General features: G+C 38.8%; 1 pseudogene across 1 annotated transcript; it reads right to left on the bottom strand.

The window, feature by feature from the left end:
- Positions 1 to 6,579: 6,579 nt before the first annotated feature.
- On the bottom strand, positions 6,580 to 9,572 carry LOC145028579 (trigger factor-like protein TIG, Chloroplastic; annotated as a pseudogene). The gene is made up of 10 exons (XR_013676063.1): positions 9,437 to 9,572; positions 9,196 to 9,342; positions 8,947 to 9,101; positions 8,781 to 8,873; positions 8,598 to 8,681; positions 8,291 to 8,371; positions 8,054 to 8,205; positions 7,881 to 7,976; positions 7,656 to 7,749; positions 6,580 to 6,911 (listed from the first exon to the last, which is right to left on the bottom strand). The product of XR_013676063.1 is annotated as a trigger factor-like protein TIG, Chloroplastic (transcript).

Raw genomic sequence — 9,572 nt, 5'->3', positions numbered from 1 at the left:
AGGGGTCAGCGCAGGGATCTACACCTGCTGCTAGGGTTACCGAGGTTCGATCAGTGAAGGCCGAGGCTCCGAAGGCTCGTGGGAGAGCTTTCGAGTTGACAGCGGAGGAGGTCCGCGCAGCACCCGATGTTGTGGCCGGTATGTATTCTTCTCTCTATTTATTTAAGTATAAGATATTATGCTTATATTATGTTATGCATAGGTACTTTTCTTGTAAATTCTGTACCTGCCTTAGTGCTATTTGACTCGGGAGCGAGTCGATCTTTTGTGTCGTTAGCCTTCAGTCGTCATATCAGTATTTGTCGAGAGGCCTTGAGTCGACATCTGCGAGTTTCTATAGCTAACGAGCGAGCAGTGTATGCCACGGATTTGATTTGAGGATGTATCCTTGAGATCTTCAGTGTGGAGTTCTCGATAGATCTGGTCCCGATTGCGATGGGGGGACGTGTGTGTTATAGTGGGCATGGAATGGTTGAGCCGATTTGGAGCTGTTATAGACTGCGAGCGTCAGTTGGTAACGATACGAGACCCTAGTGGGGGAGTACTTACGGTGTACGGTGAGGGTACCCATCCTGAGTCAGCATTTTATTCGGCTGCTAGGGCGAGACAAAGTTTACAGCAAGGTTGTAGAGGATTTGTGGCCTATATGATGGACACACGAGTGGCCTCTGGGAGGCCGAGTTCAATTGATGAGGTCCCAATTATGCGGGAGTTCCCTAACGTTTTCCCCGAGGAGTTTCCAGGTGTGCCTCCCAAAAGGCAGGTGGAGTTTCGTATCGACTTGGTGCCAGGGGTGGCACCTATTGCCAAGGAACCCTATCGCCTTGCGCCGTCCAAGATGCAGGAGTTATCCTCGCATCTTTAGTAGCTGTTGGGAAAGGGGTTTATTAGACCGAGTAGCTCACCTTGGGGAGTGCCGATCCTTTTTGTCAAGAAGAAGGATGGTTCACACCGGATGTGTATTGATTATTGGGAGCCGAACAAGCTGACGGTCAAGAACCGTTATCCGTTACCGAAGATCGATGGTTTGTTTGATTAGTTGCAGGGAGTGTCTTGGTTCTCCAAGATAGACTTGAGGTTGGGTTATCATCAGATGAGGGTTCGGGATGAAGATATCCAAAAAACAGTGTTCAGAACTCGTTATGGGCATTAGGAGTTCGTGGTGATGCCTTTTGGGCTCACCAATGCACCAGCCGCGTTCATGGATCTCATGAACAGGGTGTGCAGACCGATGTTGGATCGATCGGTGATTGTTTTCGTCGATGATATCTTGGTATATTCGAAATCCAAAAATCAGCATAAGGAGAATTTGAGGGAAATCCTCGGAGTTCTGAGATCAGAGAGGCTTTACGCCAAATTCTCCAAGTGTGATTTTTGGTTACGGGAGGTCTAGTTTCTAGGGCATCTCGTTAACCAGCAGGGGATATGGGTCGATCCGGCCAAGATTGAAGTTGTGATGAGTTGGGAGGTGCCGAGGTCACCTACTGAGATCAGGAGTTTCTTAGGGTTGGCAAGATATTATCAGAGATTTATCAGGGATTTCTCCAAGATCGTCGTGCTACTCACCAAGTTGACTCGGAAGGGTGTTGCATTTTCTTGGGGTCCGAAGCAGCAGACCTCGTTCGAGACACTTCGCCAGAGATTATGCGAAGCCCCGGTGTTGGTCCTTCCGGAAGGGATGGAGGATTTCGTGGTATATTGTGATGCATCGATATCAGGGTTGGGACAGGTGCTTATGCAGAGGGGGCATGTGATAGCATATGCATCGAGACAACTAAAGCCTCATAATTCAAGGTATCCCACTCATGATCTGGAATTGGGGGTTGTAGTGTTCGCCCTCAAGATCTGGCGTCACTATTTGTATGGGGTTCGGTGTACGATATACACAGACCACAAAAGCTTGAAGTATTTTATGGATCATCCCAATCTGAACATGCGCCAGGGGAGATGGTTGGACGTAGTGAAGGATTACGACTGTGAGATCTTGTACCACCCGGGAAAGGCTAATGTTGTAGCCGATGCCCTGAGCCGTAGGGCGGAGGGCGCCCCAATACGAGATATTTGCATGAGATTGACAGTGATGACTCCGGTATGAGACACCATTCGAGGGGCCCAGGCGGAGGTCGTGAGACCGGAGAACCGCAAGAGAGAACAAGTGATCGGGCAGGTATCGGAGTTTGTTACCGATAGGCGAGGACTTATGACCTTCTAGGGTCGGGTTTGGGTACTGTTTGTGGGCGGAACGCGTACCGTCTTGATGGAGGAGGCGCATAGATCGAAGTTCTTGATCCACCCCGAGGCCACTAAGATGTATTTGGACCTGAAGAAGGAGTATTGGTGGCCCTGTATAAAGAGGGATGTTGCATGGTTCGTAGAGAGATGCTTGACCTGTCGCAAGGTTAAGCTGAGAACCAGCACCCGCATGGTAAGTTGCAGTCGTTAGAGATTCCCGAGTGGAAGTGGGAACAAATCACCATGGATTTTATCACCAAATTGCCGAGGACTGCCAGGCATGTCGATCCGATTTGGGTGATTGTGGATCGGTTGACGAAGAGTGTTCACTTTCTTGCTATCAGTGAGAGCTCTTCTGCTGAGAAGCTGCCAGAGTTGTACGTGAGGGAGGTGGTATCGCAACATGGAGTTCTGATCTCGATTGTTTCAGACCAAGATGTGCGTTTTACTTCCAGATTTTGGAAGATGTTTCACGAGGAGTTAGGTACGAGGCTGCATTTCAGTACCGCATACCACCCATAGACTGACGGACAGAGTGAGCGGACGATTTAGAAGCTCGAGGACATGCTTCAGGCATGTGTATTGGATTTCGGAGGAAGTTGGGACACGTATTTGCCCTTGGCTGAGTTTTCCTATAACAACATTCATCACTCGAGCATTGGAATGCCACCCTTTGAGTTATTGTATGGGAGGAGGTGTCAGACTCCCATTTGCTGGGGTGAGGTAGGGCAACGTGTGATGGGCAGTACAGAGATAGTGCTTCGGACGACAGAGCAAATACAACAGGTCAGACAAAGGTTGTTGACCGCTCAGAGTCGCCAGAAAAGTTATGCTGATAGGCGACGATCCAAGCTCGAGTTTTAGGTTGGGGATTTTGTACTCCTGAAGGTGTCTCCTTGGAAAGGAGTGATTCGATTCAGAAAGAGGGGCAAGCTTGGGCCTCGGTATATTAGGCTGTTTAGGGTGATTGCGAGGGTAGGCAGGGTAGCATATCGATTGGAACTATCTGCGGAGTTGAGCCAGATTCATGATACCTTCCACGTGTCTCAGTTGAGGAAGTGTAAAGCCGATGAGTCGACGGTTGTGCCACTGGAGGATATTCAGGTGGATGCGGGCCTGAATTATGCTGAGAAACACGGAGATACCATTGGTACAAGTTCAGTGGCAGCATCGGAAGGGGTCCGAGCTGACATGGAAGTCAGAGTCAGAGATGCGGGAGCAGCATCCAGAGTTTTTTTCGGTATAAGACTTCAAGGGCGAAGTCTGGTTCTAGTGGGGGAGAATTGTAACATCCCAAAATTCAGGTTCGACCATTTAACCCTTCTTCTTTTCCAAGTTGTCATGTAAGGTCCCTTATGAGAATGCTAAGCTTGTGAGTACGTTGGGCGTACTAAGGAGTACGTTGCGCGTACTCGCGCGCTTAATTTGTATGTGGATTCATCCGGGTACGCTAGGCGTATGCAAGGTTACGCCGGGCGTAACCGGCCCAGATGCAAAACCCTAATAAGACTTGAGGGCTATAAAAGGAATGAGATGGTCTTGTCTCTCAACCACCATCTCACAGAAAGAAACCCTAAGAGTGTTCTCCCTTCGTCCTTAGCTTGTGTGTGAGTGTTCTAAGCTTCAAAGTGTCATTTCAAGGTGGTGAAAAAGAAGAGGAGGCCATTGTAGGAGCTAGAAGTTGGTGGATAAGAGTGGATCTGAGGTTTTCAGAGGTTGGAGCTTCTTCCTGAGGTATAAAGTTCATAACTTGCCTTGTTATTTGTGTTGCGTGCTTCTTGGACCAAAATCTAGGGTTTAAGGTCCCAATATGGAGACTTTATGAGCAAATAGTCCCCATTGGCCTAGATCTATCATATTCCAGGACTATATGAGTTGTATGTTCATAAAAATGCAATCTTGGACGTAAATGTTGGACCATGCATGAGATCTAGACTTTTGGAGGAAAAAGGAAAGGTGTTAGAAGGTGTGGGAACATTTATAGAGATGAAAAGGCTTAAAGGTTTCGACTTTATGGATTAAGAGGTATTAGAATGGCCAGATCTGGAATGTGAGATTATGTCTTAACTGTTTAAGACACTAAAATGAAGAAAGTAAGAAACTGGGATTTACGTTGGGCGTAATCCCAGTACGCACCGCGTAGGGGGTCGCGTTCCCCATTTCTGGAGTGAAAGGGTACTCCCCGCGTACAGGAGTTGGTATGCCCCGTGTACTGCTTGCTTTTGACTTTTGTTGACATTTAGGGTTTTAGTCAACATGTGGACTTTTGAGTCAGGGAGGGGTAAAATGGTCTTTTACCCTTCTGTGAAATTGTAGAAAGGAATGTAGTATAGCCTTGAGAGTCGTTAATGATTTGGAATGATTACTTGATGTGATTTGGCGAGGCTAGGTCGTTGTTTCGAGATTCAGAGATATCGAGCACGTGAGACACTAGACATCATACGAGGTGAGTCTTCTCACTATACTGTACCTGGAAGGGTACCTATGTGTGACTGGAAGGTCTAGTATGTTATAAGATATATGCATTGTATGCTATTAGTTGCCTGTTTTGTATGCGTTACGTATGCTATGCTTGATATGGGGCGGAAGACATTATGATGTAGACCGAAAGGTCAGGGAGTTATGGACCGGAAGGTCGACATGGGTAGAACGGGAAGGTTTACCTGGTTGGGACGGAAGTCCCCTGAGACACATGGACTGGAAGGTCATGGCCTGGAAGGGCGTATGTGTGTAAGTGGTATATTGGGGAACTCACTAAGCATTTATGCTTACAGTTGTTGTGTTATGTGTTTCAGGTACTAGCGAGGACCGTAGGAAGGCGCCGACATGACCCGTACACACACACAGGCGGATTCAGATATATTTGATCTTGAGATTTGATATGTTTTGTATTATGACCATGTTACATTGGATTTTATGGTTTGCCTTGAATGAAATTATGTTTTAAAGAAATGAAAATTTGTTTTGAAAATTTACGTTGTTACATATGTGTTGATATAAATTTGAGTTCGTCTACATTTCGACGTGATTTTTTTTATATTTTAATGCTTATTTTTATGTACGTGCTTATTTGTTTTTCGTTCGTGCTTATTTATATTACGTTTCGACATGTTGACGATTGTATTGATAAAAGTTACATCGAAACGTAAAAAAAATAAGCACAAACAAAAAATAATGAGGCTAAGAGTCATAACATCAGTTAAGCGTGTTATAGAATCAAAGATGTATTCCAAAATTAATATAGAAAAATGTATGTTTATTCCAAGAATATCAATGACGTTTTCGAATGAAATGATTATTTTCACATTTCAAAGAAGACAATATCCACTGATTGTATATGAGGGTTGTTTTTTAGACATCTAGTTTTCAGTCATAGGCAGTTATATATTGCATTGTCCAGAGTTAAAAACAAATTTTAAATAAAAAAAAAAAGTTAACTTTAAACAATAACCGTAAACTTAGCAATATAACATACAACGTTGTATTCAAAGAAATTTCTGAAAATTTGTAACAATTATTTACGATATATCAATAGTTTTCTTATTAGTATAATTCAATTATCCACTTATTCACGTTTTATTGTATTTATTTTGAAAACTTATTTTAAATCATATTTAATTTTTACTCTTTAAAAATATTTAATATATATACATTATAAGATTAAATTACTTATTTATTCATCATTTCATTTGTATTTATTTTAAAATTTTACTTTAAGAATATATATATATATATATATATATATATATATATATATATATATATATATATATCATATATTTAATTTTTTTAATCAATAATATAATACACAAATCTCAGTAATCCTTATATAAATCTAACTGCATGATTACTTGGATTATTGAATATAAAACTTTCACACTTTTAAAGGCATCTCATAAGTTATGAATTGTATATTTAACAGAATTTAAATTTTAAAATATTAATATAAAAGTCTATATCATAAATGAAATATATCAAATAAAGTTAGAGTGTGCTTTCATTTGTCATTTTCTTTTTCCAAGCGTATACACTTTGTCTTATCTTAATCTCAAACATATAAAAAAAAGTCTCGTAATGGACAACTAAACAAATAATATAGGAAATTGAATAATCTAACCAACTTTATAAGTGTTTTTTTAAACAAAATAATACATTTTATAAATTTTTGCAAAATAACCACATAACCCATAACATTGGATTATGGACCCGTTTTAAATCGGGTTACTTATATTATTCATTTGGTTTGTTACTGTGGTCTATATATATATATATATATATATATATATATATATATATATATATATATATATATATATATATATATATATATACACACACAGAGAGAGAGAAAAAAAAAAGTCAAGATCAAATAAGAAGGAAATTTTTGGTAGGAAGGTAAGAAGTTTTTTTTTCTACATATTTTTTTCACGAACAAACAAAACTAGAGGGGAATCATGTGCGCCGTTGGCGCTGTGTTATTTTTTTTTCTTTTGGCAGCAAAAACCTCCTCTGTCCACATTTCGCCATCTCTGTTTCCTCTTTAGGTATGTATTGTAACTCGTCTTACCTAAGAACACATAACTATAGTTTTTTATATCATTTGTAGCAAATGAATACAAAAGGTGTTGCACCTGTTGTGATGGAGCCTTCCATCTACTATCACTTAAAGTTTTCCCAACCTGAAACAGTTAAACAATCACAAAGCTTTAAATATTGTCACATGATTAGTAAGAATGAGATTGTATTCAGTTTGTAGGTATAAGAAACCGAATATAAAAATTACACCAGAAACCAAAAAACATAACAAAAATGGAACCAATGAGTAACAACTTGTAGTGAGTTAACTGTTATTTCTTTAAAGAAATGATCCATAAAATGATTAAATTTCTATAATCTCAATTTAAATTATTCCCAAATCTGCATTATTATGGTATTTGCACTTTAGTAGTTGTATGAAATATGCATTTTAATACCCCAATTCCAATGTAGAAAGTAAACTAATAGCAGAGATGTAAGAAGGCTTTGGAATGGGAATATTGTAGATCTTTTAAAAATGGTTTGTTAATGTCTATTGGGAAGCTGGAATCTTCAAAGAATAGTTTCATGACGTGTTCTTTGACATATGATGATGTGTCAGAGCCACCACGTCCATCAAAATCACCTTGTTGTGGGTTAGAACTCCACCAATCAACTTAAAATAATAAATCAACATTTTGCCAAAACAAAAAAAGATTCTCACTCCATCATCCACTGCAATAGGTCTTCCAAGGCAATCCAACTCAGCTTCCATCTCCTTAAAACCATTATTTATCATGGAAATAATTCCCGGTATTCTTAACCAATATGCTCATAATTCATAAAGTTAAAAACAAACAACACGTAAGTTAAAATAGGAAAAAAGAGAAAAGAAAAAAAAAACTCACATCTATGCATTAGTTCCTTTGTCTATGAGATCAACCTTGGTCAACACACCAAAGCTCCTTTCACCACTTTTGCTCCCTCTAGCACCTCTTGCACCTAACAACATTCAATGAAACAAAACCCGATATAAATTATCTATCAACAAAAAAAAAAGTAAAATAGTAGATATTAAGAGCCTGTTTGATAACCTCTGAATGGAACCATTCAGTGGTAACCTCTAAATATACCTGCTCTTGAATGCTCTCCTCATCATACTCTTGTGCGTGTTTTTTGAACTCAACAACAGAGTTCTCAACCTCTTTCACAAGCTCATCCGTTGAAAACTGTAAAAAATAATATTTTTTTTAGTAAATGTAAAAATCATATGATTCTACAATTGTATTTTTTTTTTTAAATGTACCTCTATATTTTCGTGTTTAAAAATGTCTCTCCAACTGCAACATTCTGCTTGATTACATTTTCTATATTCTCCCTTTGATTTTCCAAGTGCTCTCTCACAGCTTTTGGGCTCGAAAGCATCGCCAACTGTTATTCATTTAGTTTCATGTTTTCCTAAAAAATTAAATATTTAATTAAAAACTTTATAAAAAAATGTCTCAAATTTAATCAAATGTGTAACATATATTTGTTACTAAACCTGTATTTGTAATATTCTACCTCCATAAAGCTGTCTTCCTTGCTCTTCAAACAAAAATTATGGGATTTCAACTTGAATCATCTGGACACAGGTTTCAATAAATTATTTTGATTAAACAAAAAAGAAAAAAGGAAAAAGTAAACTACAACTTTAGTCCATGTGGTTTGTCAAAAGGTACAGTTTTCATCTAGATGTTTCAGTTGTTGCACAAGCGGTATCTAAACTCTAAAGCAATTCTTTATTGCATAATTTCACAGAGCATCCATTAAATCCATTGAAAATTACCATTTTACCCCTATGTAAATACCTTTCGAAGCTGATCAGGTATTGCATTATCTGTTGCTTGATCTTTAGCTGTTTGCTCAAGTTCCACAAACCTCTCCAACAATGACTTCCTAACCAAAAAAACATAAGTAAACAACATTTAGTCAAAAGCACAAATAAAATTGTGTAAAAAGTCAAAACATGATTAATAGACAAAGTTTATAACTTGATCGATAGTGGTGCATCCAGTAAGAAGCTTATCAGCAATGGAGTCATTCATCTCTGGTAATTTTCTATAGAAGAGTTCTTTACATTCAACCTACTGATACATTTGCAAGAAAATTAATATTTGTGTAGATTATTAACAGAATTTGTAAGAGGAGGGGGCTTACTGTACATTGACAAGGAAGGCTACGTAGATCTTGTTGTTTCCATGAATCTGGAAATGTATGTGAGAAAGATTTTGTTTCACCTCCTTGAATTCCAATTATGGCATCAAGAAAACCAGGAATAACTCTATCTCTATCTTTTGTATCAAATTGGAAACCTGCAAATCCAACCAAACATTATAATGGAATGTAATGAAACATTCCATTCCATTCATTTTAATTCCATTCGCTTGTGATTCCATTCCATCATACCTTTACTCTCTGCAGCTGGAACATTTTTCACTTCTGATCCTTCTTGTTCCACAGAAAGTAAACATACTTTACTACTTTTGAAGGTTAGGGTTGAAACCGTATTGTCTGATGTACACATCGCTTCAATAATCTCCATGTGATTTTAAACTAAAATAAAGAGACAAAAAAAAATGGTATTTGGTTAAAGAATGTATCATCACCAAACATGTATATACATTTTCAAATTCTAAATTTGGGAAACCGAATCATGTGGAAGGTTTGAGAGGTTTTCTTTTCTTGAGAGCCTGGCCATTTGGGCATTCGATAGCATTGCTGAACAAAATTAATGTGTTCAGAACATGGTGTGTATGGTGCATTTTGACCTGTGTTAAAAATAC

Source organism: Lactuca saligna, chromosome 2 (genome assembly GCF_052625555.1).
Source record: "Lactuca saligna cultivar CGN05327 chromosome 2, ASM5262555v1, whole genome shotgun sequence".
In the NCBI taxonomy this organism is placed as follows: domain Eukaryota; kingdom Viridiplantae; phylum Streptophyta; class Magnoliopsida; order Asterales; family Asteraceae; genus Lactuca; species Lactuca saligna.
This window is presented reverse-complemented; position numbering and strand designations above follow the sequence as displayed.